Consider the following 20130-nt stretch of genomic DNA (forward strand, 5'->3'; position numbering starts at 1 on the left):
GCAATGAAATACTATTAAGCTAGAAAAGAGAAAGAAATCTTGTCATTTGCAACGACACAAAAGAACCTGGAGAATATTATGCTAAGTGAAATAAGCCAGACATGAAAGACACTCTATAAACTTGAACAGATAGAAGCAGCAGTGTAACAGTAGTAGTGTAGGTGTGGGAAGCCAGCAAAGGGTGATACTGGCTAAAAGGTATAAACTTTCAGTTATAAAGTGACTTAAGTTCTAAGGACCTAATGTATAGCATGGGCAATAAGATGTGCTAATATGACTCTGGTACCATTACATACTGTGTATGTATGTGTATATATATATCTTTGTCTCATATATATATATATCTTTGTATCTTTTATATATATCTTTGTCTCTTAAACCAGTTTCCAGTTGATGTCAATGTTTCTGGTACAGAGACTGTTTTTAAAAGGACAGGCTAATTTATACTCTACAGAGTTACCAACTCCATTGGCAGTCTTTGCTTGCTAACTTTCCTATATCACATCAACACATTAGTTGGGATTCTCATCACTATGCAAATGGGGTTGAAAGTTTAATAGCTGGTACCATCCCTCTTCCTATCAATATTACATTTCCTTTCCAAGTAATTGTTCCTTAAATATTTACCCATTATTATATTTACTTGTTTAAAAACCCATAGCTCCTGACTGCTGAGCACAAGCTGTATTAAATTCTCTACTTGGGTTATAAAATCTAAATAGCCTATAAAATATGGATAACCCTTCCCAGTTGGCCAACTGCAGAGGGATACCATAAGGATTAAATAAGATACAGTCAATTCATGGTACTCACATTAGTTATGAATAAAGTAACTGCAAACACTTAAGTAATCAATACTCAAGTCCTGCTCCTACAGGAAACACAGGCTTAGAGTCCTACAAACCTTTGGCCAAATTTTGTCAACTAATCAGAGTATAATAACTCTTACTTCATGTGTGTTCCTGTTAAAAGACACCATATTTAATATCAATTACTGATTCCTTAACTTTGAACTGATGGCTAGGATCACAGTAACTCATGCCAGAACCGAGCTCATCCAGCCTGCATTTTCTCCATACGGCACTCACAGCCTTCCTGCACTTAGGAACACCAGAGAGCTCTTTAGCACTAAGTTTGGGGACCATTTTCAACAGTAAAATAACCAGGCAAAAACATAAAAAGGTAAAAAACATGGCATTAAAATAGACACAAAAAGACACTTGTTTACAGAATAAAGCTGAAATAAGAAAACAGAGCTTCCCCTTGCTCAGTATATATAGTCAAGAAACTAAAAGTTTTAATACTATGTGCATGTTTGCAAATGACCATGAAAGCACCACATGAATATTGATTTGAGCAATACAATAAATTTTAGCAAGTGAGTTTGCAAATAAAGAATTGACAAATAATGATTGACTATATTATGAAAGTAACTTTCAAATATATAGAATATTGCTCAGATAACAATGTTAAAAAAATCATAGCTAATATGTTACGTGTTTGCTAAGTGCCAGTTCTTCAAAGCACTCCACATAAATGAATGCATTTAAAACCTACCACAACCCTAAAAGATAGGAATTGTTATTATACCCATTTTATATTTGAGGCAACTAAGACACAGAGTAAAACAATCTCCCTGAAAAGCATAGTAAATCTCATACTGACTTTAATAACTAACATTTCATCAGCAGTTCTACTAAATTTCTGGTATGGTTTGACTATGTTACCCCCCCCCACATGCAAAAACATGTGATCCATAAGTATTAACTACTTCCAAAAATGGTACTTGGAAGGAATTGGGATTGGATGAGATCATGAGGGTGAGGACCCCATGATGGTATTAATAGCTTTATGAAAGGAAGTCTCAGCTAGTACACTTGCTCTGTCCCTTGAAGTGTTGCACTCTGCCATGTTGTGATACAATAAAAGGCCCTCACCAGATGCTGGTACAATACTCTTGGGACTTACCAGCTGCCAGAACTGTAAGCTAAAAAACCTCTATTCTTTAGAAATTACCCAGTCTATAATGTTCTATCTTCTGTAGCAACAGAAACAAAGACAAGTTCTGACAAAGCTTCTCTCCTTCATAACTCCAGCCAAACCTCTGACCCCTCTTCTTGACTAGGCCTCAACCCTGGCCTACCAAGACTTGAACAAACACTAACATAGTGTCCATACCCCACTTATGTGAGAAAACTCAAGACTGCTCCCAAAATGTACTGTTTATTTTAGCAACACCTGAGGATAGAAACTCTGTTTCCTGGTCCCTGGGGGAAAGAATGAATCATAACTTCATTGACTGCCAATGAGCAGACATTACTGGCCTAATCTATTTACACTGATGAACCCCTTATAATTTTCACCTCCTTGACTCTCCTAAGTCTCTTCACATCCTCCTCACTGTTCCTTAATTCTCCCTTTAAAATGCTGTTGCCTTTCTACAAACTGAAGTTGAGTTCAGTTCACAATAAACTTGTTCCCCTACTGCAATAGTTATTACTGAGCAATATCTATCCTTACCATCTTTACTAGTGTCTGATTTTGTTCATCTTTGACAGTTCCTCAGTTACAAGTGGAATAACTGGGATTTATGCCCAGGCAAACTGATCCAATGCTCACATTTTCAACCACTATGGTATAAATATAAGCAAATTTTCTACCACTCCCCCAGATGTGCCCTCTGCGCGCGCTCGCGCTCTCTCTCTCTCTCTTTCTCAGGTGTGGTCTCTCACATATTTATTCTTTCATCAAACATTTCCTGTTTGCTGAAAACGTCATCGTGTCCATAAGGTTAAATCCTGTGTTAGACACAAGAAGGACAAAGAAAGTACCAACAGTCTTATCCTGATAGAGTTCAATTATCTATGCATAACTCAAAGATTATTGAAAAGTGAGATAAATATAGGGTGTCACAGAAATGAGGACATCAAAAGAAATCTCTGGACTGAAGCTTCTCAGGTAAAGTGTCTAAGAGGAAGTCAAGTTTGCTGAGTTTAGATTAAGTAATGGAAATTATGTAAATTAAAACAAGAGAAGTAGGAATGCAAAAGAAACATAAACATAAAGATGAATGCAAAGGACTTTAAAACCTTCAGAAAGCTAGGGTATGTTTAAAGGCTGGAATAAACCCAACAAGAGGAAACTGAGTGATCAGGCACACACAGGATGGCAAGAGAAAACCCTATCTATCAAACTCAGGAGTCTGAATTTTTTCTCAAAACTATAAGCAGTACTTGAATGAATCTAAGAAGATAGATATCAGACATCAGTGAATTTGCATTTTTAGGAAGGTAACTCTGGAGGCATTGTGGAAAAGATATTAGACAGGATTAAGACTGGAAGTAAGAAGACCTGTCTGTCAGGAGACTGTTGTGGCAATCAATGGGCTCTGTATGCATCTTGACAGCTCTCCAAGGGCTGTCAAGATCCATGCAGAGAAGGTTAAAAGGCTGAAAGCAAGTTGCCTCTCACATCACCTGGAATACTACACCCACCACAGCAATGCCATATTCCCTTCCACTTCCTTACTTTACTCTCTTCTCCCTCCTGAAATACTCTTATTACTCCACCTGCCCAAAATAAGGAGTTGATCAAGGAAACTGTCCTAACAGTTTCTCAATAACCTTCCCGTTTAAGTTCTGCAATATACATTCACTAAATATCTTTGCAGAATTACCTTACCTCTTGCATATCATTTCAAGTACAAGAAAGAGATACACTCCTTCACCTTAACTGCCTGCTTCATAATAACTGAGATATTGTCTTGTAACTCCTTGTATTTCCCTCAATATCTCCCCAAATACTTTGCATACAGTAGGTCAGCAAATGTTTGATAAGGGACAAACATTCCATACAGTCAGCTTTCCACTGCTTGCTGTGACAGAATACCTGAGAATAACAACTTAAGGAAGAAGATTTATTTGGGTTCATGTTTTCAGAGGTTTAGTTCCATAGTACCTTGGCCTCATTGCTGTGGGCCTGTAGTGAGGTAGAATATCATAGAGGAGAAGGTGTGTTAGAGCAAATCTGCTTACCTCATGAGGGCCAGAAAGTAGAGAGAGGGGAAGGGTCAGAGAAAAGATATTAATTCCCAAGGGCACACTCCAAATAACCTGCTCCCTTCAACATGATCCCACCTCCTACAGTTCCACCATCTCACAATAGTACATTCAGCTACGAATCCATTGGTGGCTTAATCCATGGGCTGAGGTTAGAAACCTTATAATGTACTTATTAAGAATCTTAGAATGATCAAACACTGAGATGGACTTTTAAGAGTGACTAACCCATGGTTTCTGATCTCTCTCCCTCTAAGCACTATTTTTCTTACTCTGGTTTATATTTTAGTTATTTACTCTTCTTGTGAATTGTTTTTTTGATCTATAATCCTTGTAAGTTCATATATGTCAAACAGCCTTCATCCAAAATGCTTGGGACAGACATGCTTTGGATTTTTTTTTTTGCATTTTGAAATATTTGCATATACATTATATATTAGAATGAGACAAACATCACTACTCTATGTACATGTATGATTACACAAATGGTGCAGCTCGACTTCGTGTACAGAGAAACAGTTGTACCCATTTGTGGACAATGAATCAAAATAAATTAATTTAAAAAATACAAAATTAAAATTAAAAGATATCTTAAGAATGTGACCCAAGTCTAAACATGAAATTCATTTGTTTCATATACACCTCATACACATAGCATGAAGGAATTCTTTGTAACATTTTTAATAATTTTGCACATGACGCAAAGTTTCATGGTAATGGAATTTTCTACTTGTGGCATCATGCTGGAGGCTCAAGTAGTTTCAGATTTTGAAGCATTTTGGGTTAGAGATGGTAGGTTAACCTATATTACTTTTTCCTTAAGAGATGGGAAGGATCTTGCATTAAACAATGTTTTGTATTCCTATTTCTTCCATATGTCCATTACATTCCACCCTAAATCAAATGGCATCTTGCTTTTCGAAGTATCCATCACCATTTCTTCAAAATAACTTTCACACCACACCTTTCTTTTGATCTGACTTCTTTAACTTTTCAAATTTTTCTATGCCAAGATACTTGTGAGTGATCTCTCAGGTACCATCAACTAACTTCTCCACATCATTCTCCTCTGTTTCCTTTATTTGTTCCTAAATTAAGATGCTTCCGAAACTAATAAATGGTACAGAGAGGTCATTGTATAAAGAGCACTATACAGATACTTTAAGGAAATCCAGTGGAAAATTATTTTTAATTCAAGTAAATTTGTAATTGAATTGGGCAACAAGGGGCCCCTGTAGGGCTGATGGGAATAGTACATTGTTCTGACACATGAGAACTTATTAGCATATAAACTGTTCAACATATAGAAGAAGGTCCTTATACTGCTTAATTTGTATTTATTGTCTAACACTTTGTAATAAATGTGGCTACTCATAACTAATAAGTATTATAATTTAACTTTTAATTGGTATCAATCATTACCTAAAGCTAGTCTTTAAAAATCAAACTTTTATTCTGTTTACCTTTCAAGTGATCTATTCACATTTTAGAAAGATAGAGTTTTAGGAAAATGATTCAAAATAAAATTTTGTATATAATTTCAAAAACAAAAAATAAGTTAAACCTTGTAATGACCAGTTAAGCATGCCACATACATCAATCTGTAACTCAAAGCAAACATTTTTTGACAAAATAATTCACACTTAACTATTTATAATGCTTTAGCAGTTCATATCTTAAAAAAAATATATATCCTCAGTCAAAAAATTAAAATCTTCACTAATCTTCACTAAAATATATCTTTAACTATAAGCACTAAAAATATCTAGTCTCTCTTCCAAATATATTAATAGATTATGAGAATAAGACTATATTCAGCATATAGCACACATATAATGACAAGCACTCATGTCATTCATTATTTTTAAAAACTGGAAAGATCCTTCTCTGCACATCAACCATAACTATTTTTCTCAGTGCTAATCTCTATACTGTTGTGCTAGTGTTGTGCCCAGCGGCTTGAGACCCCACAAAGACCACCAGAGATCAATGCAAGCTTTTTCTATCTTTTCACTAGGAGTACTACTGGCTAAGACTTTTATTTATATTGGTCACTTAGTTAAAATTCGTTCATGATGGAAGCCACCTCACAATCTTGAAGGATGGGATCTCAAAAGCCTTATTTGTTGACATATTACCTTCTGATTTCAATGAGAGAATACAAATAACACAAATAACATAGAGGGCACTGAGTAATAATGGATTCTGAAGAGATGCTGTCACTTGAAATTCTATAAGACTACAAATTCATCACACTGGAAAACAAAAGAAATAACCACACTGGGCATTTTGTTTAAGCCAAGGGGTACTTTCTTCTAAGCGAAACCTGAATGTAAATTTAAAAACTTAAATATAAAAATAAAGCTGGGAATGGTGATGCACGCCTGTAAACCCAGTGACTTTTAAGGCTGAAGCAGGAGGATTCCAAGTTTGAGGCCAACCTCAACAACCCTGCCTCAAAATAAAAAATAAAAAGGACCGGGGATATAGCTCAGTGGTAAAGTGCCCCTGGGTTCAATCCCGAGTATAAAAAACAAATAAATATTTTTAAAAATTAAAAGGGCCTTTAGGAGTTCCCAACACTCTATGAATCAGAATCTGAAAACCACTGATCTCACCCATACTCTGTATTTTAGAAATGAGAAGCCCCAGATTCCTAACACAAGCAGTTGGTGGCAGGATGAAGACTAAAGGTTATGCCTCTTGCCTATCACATTGCTCCCCCTGGCTGACAGGTAGACCAGATACAGGACACAAAGTACAGCAGTCACTTTTTGCAATTGTTTTGACATTCCCAATTTAACAGCATTGTAACTGATGCATATGACAATACTACAGAAAAATTAAAAAAGCACTTAGTATTTAAACAGATAACATACCATTAAGTGACACTGAAAAGGTTTCATTGCAGGATCTCAACACAGATCCATGGGCCTTGTTTGATCTGCCCATGCCACAGAATGGGTTTAACTTCCTTTGCCTTTTCCCCTTGCTCACTATGCTCCAGTCACCCTGGCCAGCCTGCCATCCTCTAATATTCCAGTGATTGCCCCCTCCACCAGGCCTCCAAAGCCACAGCAACTCTTCTTTACAGCCCAGAGTGCTCATTCTTCTTCAAGATAGCTGCATGCCCTGCTTCCTTGACCCCATCCCTCAGGACTTTGCTCCAGCCTCCTAGAGCACTGATTTAAAGTAGCAACCCCCTACCCCCAACACTCCCTATTTCCAGTCCTTACTCTCTCCATTACCTGGACCATCACATCATATATTCCATAATTCACTAGAACATAAGTTCCATGAAAGCAGAGACTGGTGTCAGAATTATTCGCCTGTCATATTCCCAAACATCTAGCACATAGCAGGTGCTTAAAATACTTTCTAAATAATTACAGGAATGAAAAAAAGAATAAGTAAAAGATCAAAAGAATGATCAAGACTAGGTGCTACCATGAAAAGTGGGGTAAGCTAGGTAGGGAGAGAAAGAGAGTAAGGACTTTATTAAAAGAGGCAGCAGAGATACACCTTGTCTTTGGTTATTTCCTGAACTTTAGCTAAGAGTAGTCTTTTACAATAAAATCATTGAGAATAGCATGCAGTAGTAAATAATAGATGTCATGGTGACAGAGAACATAAAACACAAGTAGACTTAAAATACAATCATTTTTCCAGACAACATTGAGTTCCACTGAGCCAATCAAAAATAGATTCTTCCCTACTCAGAGTTTAACACCAGAGTTAACCAAATTTGAATAAAGACCTTTAACATCAAAGTTAGCCAACAGTTAAGAAAGCAAATCCCAAATCTGTAATCTTGTTTTCTACTATTTTTCATTATTTCCAAATCCTCCCAAATAATAGATTCAAGACAAATCCTGGCTTTGTACACATGGAAGAAAGTTTATTTTCTCATTTCTATTTAGACAGCACAAGAATTAAGAGATCTACTAGTAGTTCTTTACATTAGAAATGCTTATAGTACTTCATAGCTTTTTTTCTGTAGTCTGACTGGGTAATCTGTCCCCAAAACCAAACATCTGAGGTCTGGTAGTCAATAAGAACAAGTGCAGTTTATTACAGAACAATGTATTTAGAAAACAATGCTTGTTAGAAAGGTCATTTGTCAAATATTCTGAACACCTATACCCAAATTCCCATATTTCCTCTAATCCAATACTTACTTGAAATGGAATTCATTCTCCCATTCTACCCTTTATCCCTTTCACTGTTCTCTTCATTTCCTTGAAGTCATGTGCTCAAACACTTAAGAGAAATTTATATCTCAAAATGCTCTCTTCAAAATCAGAAGCTGGAATGTAGGAATCTAGAGTATTGGGATTTTAAAATCAAAGAAATGCATGGACTAACTAGTGCAAAATAAAGGGTGAGTGGATGAACACAACTAAGCAAAACAAAAAAAAAAACAAAAAAAAAAACAAACAAAAAAAAAAACCAGGAAATAGAATAAAACTAATAAAGAATAAAAGAGAAAAAATAGGGTAAAGAAAGTAAAGGAAGAAAAAAGAATAAAGAAAAGAACAAGATATGGTGAAAGTAGCCTAGAAAAGTTGGCATGGTAGGAACCAATAAGTGAACTGGCTCCAAAGTAAGGGCTCAACACTAGAATCACCATGCAGGTAGATATGAGAACTCAGTTTTGTCTTAACACACATAGGGGTCCCTAGATGAAAGTGACCACCCCTCATATAAACCAATTTACTTGTTACTAACACTCTACTCCTCCCAGGATCCAGGGGCACTTTCAGAATTGCCTTAAACCCAGCTCTGGGACTGACAGGGAATCTCCACTAAATATTCATTCAGTAGAATGGTTCTATTTAGAGAATAACTCAGTGAGAGGGCTGTAAATAAACAATGCAAAGAAAACTGTCACCTCCTTCAACTGCCCTTTTTAAAATTTAAGAAACTGAAGAAAAAAGGGAGAGAGAAATTCCTCACAGAACTTTAAATGTTCCATTTTATAAAAAAGTTACTTCCCACAATTCTGAGCATAATCTAAAATTCTGGGATACATAAAATTCTAATAGTTTCAGAAGTAATTTATCATAAAAATAAGTTGATCACTCAGAAGAAAAAAACATGAGTTTCATATTTGTACAGAGAGCAATGAGATAACAAGATACACATCTTTGATAAAAAAGGAAAATAAAATTTTCCCTTTCAACTATATTAACTATGCCTTCTAAAACTAAGTGGTCTTAAGCAGGTTTACATTTTAAGTAGAGATACATTTTACTTAAATTTACTTAATGTAAATTTACTGAATGTAAAATGTGCTTAAATGTAAATTTTAAAATACATGTAAAATTATTAAATTCAGCTTATTTAATGGTATACATCAATTTGACTCAGACCTAATAACTTTAATAGAAAGAAAATTCATTAAACTTTATTTAAACAGCTTGCCTTCCTTATGACTGGGTCACCTAATAAATGGTGTATGTTTGTAGTCTGATATACTATGTCCTCAAGAAATGAAAATAGGGCTAAACATTGAAATTTTCCTAAATGGGATCAACCCTATGTTCTGCTTACTTATCTATTTAAGAGCATAAATCTGCTCCTCATTGTCAACAAAAGATATCCACACCCAGAATTCAGCTAGCTAAAGAGAAATTGTTCAATTTTACTGGCCCCTAAATACACACCCATACACACAGGCAATCTCTGCTGGAAACACAGTTCATCTATTCTAGTACATTTTATCTTTTGATTAAGTGAGTAGCTCAAAGGGATAGAACACTATCAAATCGCCCTCCGTCACAGAATTCCTGTGAACATGTGTTAAAGCATTGACACAAAACATGTAAACAAGTTGATGATACTACGATTACATTACATCACACAAAATCTCTTTTCTTAGGGACCATCAGAAGCATTTTTTGTGGGGGGGCAGTTATTAGAGGCCATCAAAGTTGTGTTTCTCATGGACACTGAGAATGATACAGAATTGTTCATATTCCCCTTTCTTCTTTGAACCTAAATGATAAATTTCCAATCATCCCTAAAATAAACTACAGGAATTTCTTAAATTTCAGTGTTAAAGCTTAACTTTGCTTCATTTTATTGTTCTATTCTAAATTTCTTTTAGTTGATCCATTTCCTTTTGTGATCCTTTTAGACATGGATATTTAAAAGCTACTCAGATCCTTTGTAGAGCAAAGGTGGGTTACAATTCATCCAGCCAGCATGGAAACAGACTTTTCTTTTTTAGGATATCTGCAGAAAATTTTTCTGTCTTGCTTCTACCAGATCAGCTTCCATATAATTCCTTTCTTTCTCTTTTGGCACAACTGGGTATCCAACCCAAGATCTTGTGCACACTAGGCAAGTGTTCTACCTCTGAGTTACACTCCAAATCATGTATACATTCATATATGCATACATATATACATGTATTGTTTTTTTCAATCTAGAATTTTCTGTGCCTGGATTGCCTTTCTAAAATCAGCTTTCTGTTTGCTCTCTGGGCACTGACATTTTCAAAGAAAGGTAAGGGATCTGATTTTCCATTGATGAAATAAAATCGATAATATTCCTATTCATGTGTACACAGTTTGATTTTGTCCTCCTTGAATTTGAAAATTCAAGTTAATTATCTCTTTGATTTTGTATGTAGCCATCAAATGACCTTTAAAACTTGATACTTGAGCCTTTAAAATGGTCAAGGAACTGTTTCAGCACACACATAAAACTTTCTTTCTAGGAAATGAGGGGAGGGGAAGGGACAAGGGTGGGAGGAAAGATGATGGAATGAGACAAACTTCAATACGTACCCTATGTACATGTATGATTATACGAATGGTGTGACTCTACATTGTGTACAACCAGAGAAATGAAGTTATGCTTCATTTGTGTACAATGAATCAAAATGCATTCTGCTGTCATGTATAACTAAATAGAACAAACATAAAAGAAAATTTCCCCTCTAATCTTTCACTCATCTGTTAAGTAGATATTTAAATATTTTCCAATATAAATATCTTCATTCATTCATTCAAATATTTAAGTAAATACTATGTGCCAAAAGGTCGTGAAAATGATGGGGTTCTACAGGAAAGTATGCATGTAAAAAGAAATAAAATTACAATCCATAGATACTGCAAATGATGGAAATATAAATAAAATATCACAGGGTTCCAGAAAAGAAAACAACCAGGGATGGAGAAGAGTGGTTGCATCCTATATGTAAGGAGACATAAAGAGAAAACAAGATAAGTGGGAAGGTTTTCTTCTTATAAAATGCTTCCATCACTAATAATAATACAGCACATCACTGCCTAACTTCCCTTCCAGTCAGCCCATGCTTCTAGGAGGCCTTCTATAGAATTCACAAGGTCAGTTGATATATCATAAGCCTATCTGTGGAAGCAAGTGGACTGCACAGAGTACCAGGAGGGAAGCAAGGATTCATACTGTAGCTCATTGGTAAGAGGTGGCATCAAGGTATCACCTCAGCCTTAGCACTTCAAACTCATATGAAGAAGGGTTAGTTCTTTCAATAATATATAAAGGTAAAGAAAAAATTCTTTTACAGATGGTATAATGAAAAAAATTAAAGTGAGATACATGAAAAAACAGATAGTTAATCTGAATTAGTTGGACACGTGAATTAATGACCAATTGTTTAAAAGAGCTAGAAGGGAAAAAAAGGTCAAAAAAAGTTCTCGATTTTCTAAGATGGACCTGCAAGTCTGTCTTCTTCAAAAAGAAGTAAAGTTACTGGGCATAGTGGTACACAACTGTAACTCCATCTAACAGGGAGGCTAAGGAAGGAGAAAGGCAATTTGAGTCCAGCCTCAGCAACTTAGTGAGATCCAGCCTCAAAATAAAATAAAAAAGGGATGGGATATAGCTCAATGGCAGAAAACTTGACTAGCACGTATGAGGACCTGGGTTCTATCCCCAGTACTACAAAAGAAAAAGAAAAAAGAAAAAGAAAAACTTAATTGAACTATTTTACTTTAAATTCAAATTGAAATGGGGCACATATCGCACTGAGTGATTTTAATCATGATGTCAGTGCATCCATCTGGGTGAAAAACCACCTTGTTGTTCACAAACACCCCTTGTTGTTATATTCAGCACTCACTCCAGTACTTCTGGTGTTCAAATAAAACATGTTTCACATGGTAACCGTTAAGTGCCCATCCCCCAAATGTCTCTTCGCCCTCTGCAAAGGAAGACACCCATTTCAGAGATGAAGCAAGACAGGCAACACTCAAAAGGCCAAGTGCATCTGTGGCCTACCCCGCTCAGCTTGCCCCTGCAGTCTTTATTTCTACACATAGGTGTTCTTATCCCTGGCCTAAGCCACTCCTCCACTTGTACCCTATTCCCATCCCATTTGGTCTCTCAAGACCATATGTATCAATTATCCTTCCTCTCCTCAGTCTTCCACATTCCCTCTCTATTCCCTTTGGTATCTAAAAATGCTATAAACACTCCTGGGCTTTGAAGGAAAAAAAGAGATTTTTCTCCCTTCACTCTTCTTTGCTTCTAAACTACTCTGGTTTCCTTTACCCCTGATGCAAAAACTCCTGAGCTAATCACATACCTTTGCTGATTCCATCACCACACCACACCTTGCTCTTTCCTTTCAGTATGAAATCCAGACAGTGGTCAGATTTCTTTCTGACAGTACTCAGATTTCTTTCTATGAGGATATTCAGTGCAGCTTTTAGTAAATTCAATGACTACTTTTCAGATTTAATCTTACTAATCTCTTGGCAACATTTCTCATTACTTAGTGTTTCCTCCCTGACCCCCCAATACTTTTTTGTCCTTACAGGTCTCCTTGCAGTTTGTTTTCTCCTGCCCATTGCATAGTTGCTCATCTACACGTCAGGCCCTCTTCACTCTATGGGAATAACAGCTCACAGTGACTCAATCTTTCTCCCCCAGACTCCCTCTCCTGAACCCTAGATACAAATAACCAACTGCTTTTGTTTTATTTTGGTTTCTTTTGGTACTAGGGATTGAATCCAAGGACACTCAACCACTGAGCCACATCCCCAGCCCTTTTTATTTTGAAACAGGGTCTTGAAAAGTTGCTCAAGGCCTAAGTTGCTGAGGTTGGTTTTGAACTTACGATCCTCCTGCCTCAGTCTCCTGAGTCACTGGGATTATACACATGCACCACCACACCTGGCTAACCAATTGCTTTTTGCATGTTTAAGTAGATGTCCTCAAATTCAATATGACCTAAGTCGAACCAACTGTCCCCACAATCTGTTTCTTCTCCTGTGTTTTGTTTTTGCAGTGCTGGGGATGGACCCCAGGGTCTGTTGTATGCTAGGCACTGAGCCACACCTCCTGTATTTATATACAGTAAATAGCATCACACTGTACCTTAAGGCTCAACTCAGAATCTTGGACATATGCTCCTCATCTCCGCCCTCTCCCTTATCTTCATACAAACAATCAAATCTCCAAGGCTTTTCACTTCTACTTTCTGAAGCAGTCCTTCTCAAAGAATGGTCCCAGGACCAGCAGAATCAGGATCACCTGGGAACTTGTTAGAAACTAAATACTCCAGCCCCAACCCAGACCTCCTGAATTAGCAATTTGTGTTTTAACAAGTCCTACAGGGGATTCTGATTCAACCTAGAGTTTGAGATTGGCTTTAGTAACAATTGTAAACTAAATATCCTTAGAATCCACTCTTCTCACCCCAAATTTCTTTCCCAAATATAAGATTATTTTATAATTAACTACTATGGTAATGAAGTAGGACAGAGAAGAAACAAAAGATATGTAGAAATGAGACAAAAGGAAGGAAAAAGACACTACATCTTTAAATCTAAACGCACCATGATCTGAGTTCTCATACCTTTATTCCTCAGGCCTGTTCTCCTTCCTGGACTGTCAACCCACATTCCTGAGAAATCTATAAACTGAGTTACTATAGTTCACCCATATAAAAAAAATTGCCTTGTTTTAATGCTTATGAGGACTGTTAAAATACACAATGTATTTTTAGATTAGAGAGCACAAAGGGAAATGTATTTTAAGAAACTTATAATAAGGGTACATTCCAAACATTATAATAATCAGAGGAGGTGATGTCAAACTAAAGATTCTAAAACAAAGACCAGACCACCATAAATATCTTGTGATTACCAGGTTGATGCCATTCTCACATGCCTTCCCACGCTCATACCCCACGAAGAGCCTTTACCTGAAAAAACTCATTCTCAAGACGGCTGCATTCTACTCTGAAAATATATACCCTAACTTTCTTTTTTAAAATATTTTTTTAGTTGTTGATGGACCTTTATTTTGTTTATTTTTATGAGGTGCAGAGGATCGAACACAGTGTCTCACATATGCCAGGCAAGCACTCTACCACTGAACTATAATCCCAGCTCCTCCCTACCCTCACTTTCTGTAGTAAACTTCTGTCTTTGCTACTGAAACCTGCCCTGTCCTTAATCTGCCCCCCCAAAACCCACCCCACAACTGGGAATTGAATCTATGGGTGCTTTACCACTGAGCTACACCATAATCCTTTTTATTTTGTTTATATATTTATTTTTTGAGACAGGCTTCACTAAGTTACTGAGGCTGGCCATGAACTTGGAATGCTTCTGCATCAGCCTCCAGAGTCACTGGGATTACAGGTATGCTCCACTAGGTCAGTCTCAAATTCTTTCCTGCAACAAGTCAAGAACCTGGAAGATCCCAGTAAAGGTCTTTTCTGCTGATGGAGAGACCTCCTCAAACCTCTTATATGGTGACAGTAATATGTAAAGAAAAATAAGATTGTAATTTATTAAAGAAAAAGATAAATTTCTTACTGTAGTGCAACTCCCTGAATATTTTGAAGTCTTTTCAAAGGAGAGGGGTAGGTTTAGGTAAAGGGGTCAAAATGTGGTTAGAGATTCTTCCAGGATTTGACATCATGGGTGTGTGCTTGCTTACCCCGAGTGGTCACTTTGTACATGCACAACTTCACTGACAGGAATAAAGAAAAAATAGTTGCCCACTTTCCCTATCAGTAGAGTTTCCTGGAAACAGGTACATCCCTAGAGTTCATCGTTATTCTGCATCCAAGGTTTTGAAAAACACTGGTTAAAGAAGCAGTTTTCTGAATGAAGAAGAAAAGCTTTAGTTATGGTCATCTATCCTTGCCAGAAGATTATGCAACATATTAAGTAGCATGTAGAGTGTTACATCACACAAAGTCAAGATAAAATAAAAAGAGAGGGACTTGGAATGTGCCTCAGTGGTAGAGCACTTCCCTGTCATGTACAAGGCCCTGGTTTCAATTCCCAATACCATAAATCAGAAGGACTGCAGTGCACACCTGTAATCCAAGCAACTTGGGAGGCTGAAGCAGGAGGATTGCCAAGTTTGAAACCACTCTCAGCAACTTAGTGAGGTCCTAAGCAACTTAGGGAGACCCTGTCTCAAAAGAAAGAGCTGGGGATGTGGTTCAGTGGTTAAGTGTCCTTAGGTTCAATCCCTAGTACAAAAAAAAAAAAAAAAAAAAAAAAAAAGGATTAGGGAAATTGGAAGCACATATACTATTTTGTAATAATTTTCAAAGTTCAGCTAACAATGAAAAAAATAACAATCTTCTACTACCCACACCTTCTTCACAGTTGAAGCCAATATCTCTCTCTTCTGCATCAATTATAACAACTCCCTTAGTCTGCCAATCTCCAAATCATACCCATAGCATATCTCTTAGTCACTACACCACAGAATGTTCCCTCTGATAAGTAAATTTGATTGTCCCACACTCCTCCATCTAACACCCTCCAGTGGCTTCCTACCATTCTTGCAATTAAGGTTCAGTTCCTTTTTCCATAAGCCTTCATAAAAGAATGACCTAGCATTGATTCCTATGGTGGCTCCTCTGTGCCTCCCCAACTCCCTACTAAGGCTGACTCTTGGCTACAGTCATACTGACCACACAAAGCTTTCTACCACCTCCCACTAAATACCATGTCATTGTGTCCGTTCATCTAGAAGTCTCTTTTGCAGTAAGCCACATAAGAATGGAAAGAGGATATGCATTTTTCACAATGGAAAGAAGATATGCATTTTTTCATAGAAAAGTTTAGTAAAATTTGTGTGATTGGCTGTTGACCACACATAGTACAAGGTACCTTCACTATCACAGTTTCCCAATGCTACACTTCTCCTGGTTCTTGAGATAAGGGAAAGAAGGTCACAAGAAATGCAAGTTCCATCAACAGAACTGATTTGATATTCAGTGCACACTCAGCAGAAGGATAAGAAAAGGAAATCACGACAGAAAAGTTGGGCTGAGTCACCCATTTTAATAAAAGTCCATCATAGAAATTCAAAATGAATTCTGAGTCACCTGGCACTATTTGCCAAATGGGTGATAAAAAGTACCTGCTTCTGAAAGCCAAACAGATATCTGAAACACCACAGTCTTCTTATATGAGAAAAAACAAAGTACACCCTCCTTTAAAAGGTGTGACTGCCACAAATGTGTCTTTTAAAAATTCATTTTTCTAAACTTCAATGAACTTCATGGTTGGGTAACATTTTAAAGTCCAAACCAATACTGAATGGCTGCATTTCCTGAGCTCAGAAAATGTGGTGAGAGAAATAAAAATAATTACCATTACTACTTCTGCGATGACACTTTTTGGTTCTTGTTCTCAGATTGAACACATGACCTCACACATGCTAAGCACATGTGCCACTCAGGAATAAGACAGCAATAAGATTTCTAAACTAAATATAATGAAGAAGATCACCTATTTTCCCTTCTGAAATAAAATACACAAAAAGCAGCATGTATTAGAAATTTATTAAATCACTTATCAGATCAGAAAAATAATCTCAAAAGAAGCTCAAACATAGTAATCTCAAAGAATAGATAAAATATATGCTCAAACACACATGTAGAAAAACTTGGGGCTGGGCTTGTAGCTCAGTAACAGAGTGCTTGCCTTGACCAGGTTCGATTCTCAGTACCACGTAAAAATACATACATAAAATTAGGTATTGTATCCATCTAAAAGTAAACATATATATACATATATACATACATATATACACACACACACACACCCCTAAATATATATATATTTGGATACAAATTGCTATAGGATTCAGTTACATAAACATTCACTTAGTGATAACAGGACAAATTATAGACAAAAAAAGAAACATGACAGTAATTTTCAAAATCAGAGAATCAAAAAAAATAATTTTTAAAATATATAATAAAAACTCTATTTCACTCTGGACTATCTAACTACAAACACAGAGGATACATCAATCAATCCTGTGGTTAAAAAACAATTACTAGGGGCTGGGATCATGGCTCAGTGGTAGGGCACTTGCCTCACACATGTGAAGCACTGGGTTCAATCCTCAGGACCATATAAAATGAATAAAATAAAATAAAGGTATTGTGTCTATCTACAAAAAAAAAAAAAAGAAAAAAAAGAAAAAAAATCTATTACTAGCCAGTCACCATGGCACACACCTATAATCTCAGCTACTCAGGAGGCTAAGGCAGGAGGACTGCAAGTTTAAGGCCAGCTGCATTATAATTTTTGAAACCCTGTCTAAAAAATAGAGAAAAGGGGCTGGAGATGTAGCTCAGTGATGGAGTGCCCCTGAATTCAATCCCCAGTACTGTGAGGAAATAAAGGAAGAAAGAAAAGAAAGGTGTTATAGAAAGCAGTATATTTCAATTATGAGAAACTACTTTGCTTGACTATATTTGTTTAAAAGAAAATTAATAGAGAAAATTTTCCAAAACCATGTAAGTGGTAAGTGTACAACCTTCAAAGAATGAAATCAAGTAATATATATCTACTTATATTCTTTATAAAACAAATCCATTTTATAACTAAACGTGAAACTAGATGAAAAATGGCTCTTGGAGAAAACTTAGCAAATTTCTTCCTAGAGGTACTTTTACTTGTTCCCATCAGTAACCTATCCCATGAGAATCATCCAAGTAAGAATATCAAACTTATTCCATGTAGAAGAGTTCTTTGAAAGAGAAGAGCAATGCTACATAGGAATCTCCAGGCCATTCTGGTTCCTCTCTCTGTCTTAGGAATTCTGCATGAAAGTCTATTCTTGGGTGAGGTGTTATAGAAAGCAGTATATTTCATTCCTTCATGCCATGTCATCTATAAAGTATGCCCTACACACATGCATACATAAAGCTAAATAAGTAGTCATATGCCAATATTTGAGTGGTCGCAATCTATAGATAAAACTAGGGAAGTTGGTCACTATGGAATGGTCATGAAAATGACTTCAGAGAGGTAGGCATGACAGGTGCACCTTCACAATTTGCACTTACTTCCCCATAGCTTTTCTTATACTTTCCATTTCCATTCTACTCTCTCCATAAAGAAGTGGAGGAGCAAGCACTGGGGCAAGAATGTGGTAATTAGAGCAGTAAAATCAAGAACGGTAAACAGAAAAAGAAAGAAGGATGGCAATGAGCCCAGAAGTAGAGATCCAACAGAGTCAATTCTCAAGCCAACTAATTCCCAAGCAAATTCACATTCCATCACATTTTCCTTCCCTCCCTTCATGGGTTTCCATGATTATTAAATATAGGTAAGCCTTGATCATTCAAGACAATTCACTCTATAGATCTCCAGTTTCTTCTCTCTTTGGTTGCCCTGGATTCCTGACAGCCCTCTTCTTTACAAATCAAGACATTTGTTGAATTGCTATGCCAGATTCTGTGATAGGAACTTTGAAGACAAAAATTTTACTGTGACCTTGGATAAACATTCTAACAGCTTACCTAAGTAGGAGAAATGGGATTAGAACACAGCCTAACACTAGAGTCTGCTCTTAACCACTCTGAGGAGACCTGTCAGTTAAACACAGGGACTCAGCATTGCACTGTTCAAGGAGACACCTTTACACAAAATTTAATTGACCCAAATTTAATTTGGGTAAACAGTTGATTGCAATATGTGCAATAGGTCCTTTGAGAGAAACAATGTAGAGTTAGATGGCTAAAGAAGTTGTCTGAGAAAGAGGACATCTAACTATGAACAGCATCCTATGAAAAAGAATATAACTTAATGGAGAAAGAACAGCAGAGAAACCCAGAGTTGTGAGAAAACATGGACAGTCAGGAAAGTCAATAGCACTTCAGCATGGTGAAGGACAAAATCTGTAGGAGCAGAAAGGGGAGCAAGTCAAAAGCTAGAAAAGTAGAAAGGGTTGGAGGCAAGAGAAAGACCATGAGATCCAAGGAATTTCGACTTTATTTAAACAGAGAAACCACTGAAGGCTTTATGAATAAAAAATGATATGATCAGATATAGATTAAAGGATTTCTCAATCTCAGGGCTATAGCCATTAGTACCGGATAAATCTTTACTGGGGGATGGATGGAGTATCCTGTGCATTATAGAATGCTTCACAGCATCTCTGGCCTCTGCCCTCTAGATGTCAGCTGCAGCCCTCCCCACATGTGACAATCAAGAATGTCTTCTGACACTGTCAAATATCCTCTGGAGGACAACATGGCCATGAGATGAGAACCGCAGGAGATTAAGGAAACTGGACTGGAGACTAGGCAAACCCAAGGAGGTAATAAAAGGGCCAATACAATAATCCAAACAGATGATAACTGATGTGATAGCTAATTTTTCCCATTCTTCTCAGGCAACATGGCCTTATAATTTAGCCCTCTATTATCATCTGGAAAATATTCCAAGTCCTCTCTATGTAAACCCTCTTCACCTCTGAGGGCCACTCATTCAATTGTGTCACATTTATCCCTTCTTATTGCAGACATTTACTGACCTCTGCAGTACAGCCTTGTACTTGCCCAGGACTATCATATGGTCCTGTGTGTGCTTCACAAGCTGACTCTTCTACAACTCAATGAAATGTTAAGCTCCAGTCAACACTCCCGAGTGTCCTAATGACAGTGAGTATTGAGTATTCTCTCTACCATGAAGTGGACTTCAGAGTCAGTGGAACACCTCCATCTCTGAAATCCTTAACAATACCATCCCTCTGGCCATAAGCTTCAGTGAATCCATTTGCTGTATATTATCACTTATTCTTATTC

This window comes from Sciurus carolinensis, chromosome 12, assembly GCF_902686445.1.
Source record: "Sciurus carolinensis chromosome 12, mSciCar1.2, whole genome shotgun sequence".
Classification (NCBI taxonomy): domain Eukaryota; kingdom Metazoa; phylum Chordata; class Mammalia; order Rodentia; family Sciuridae; genus Sciurus; species Sciurus carolinensis.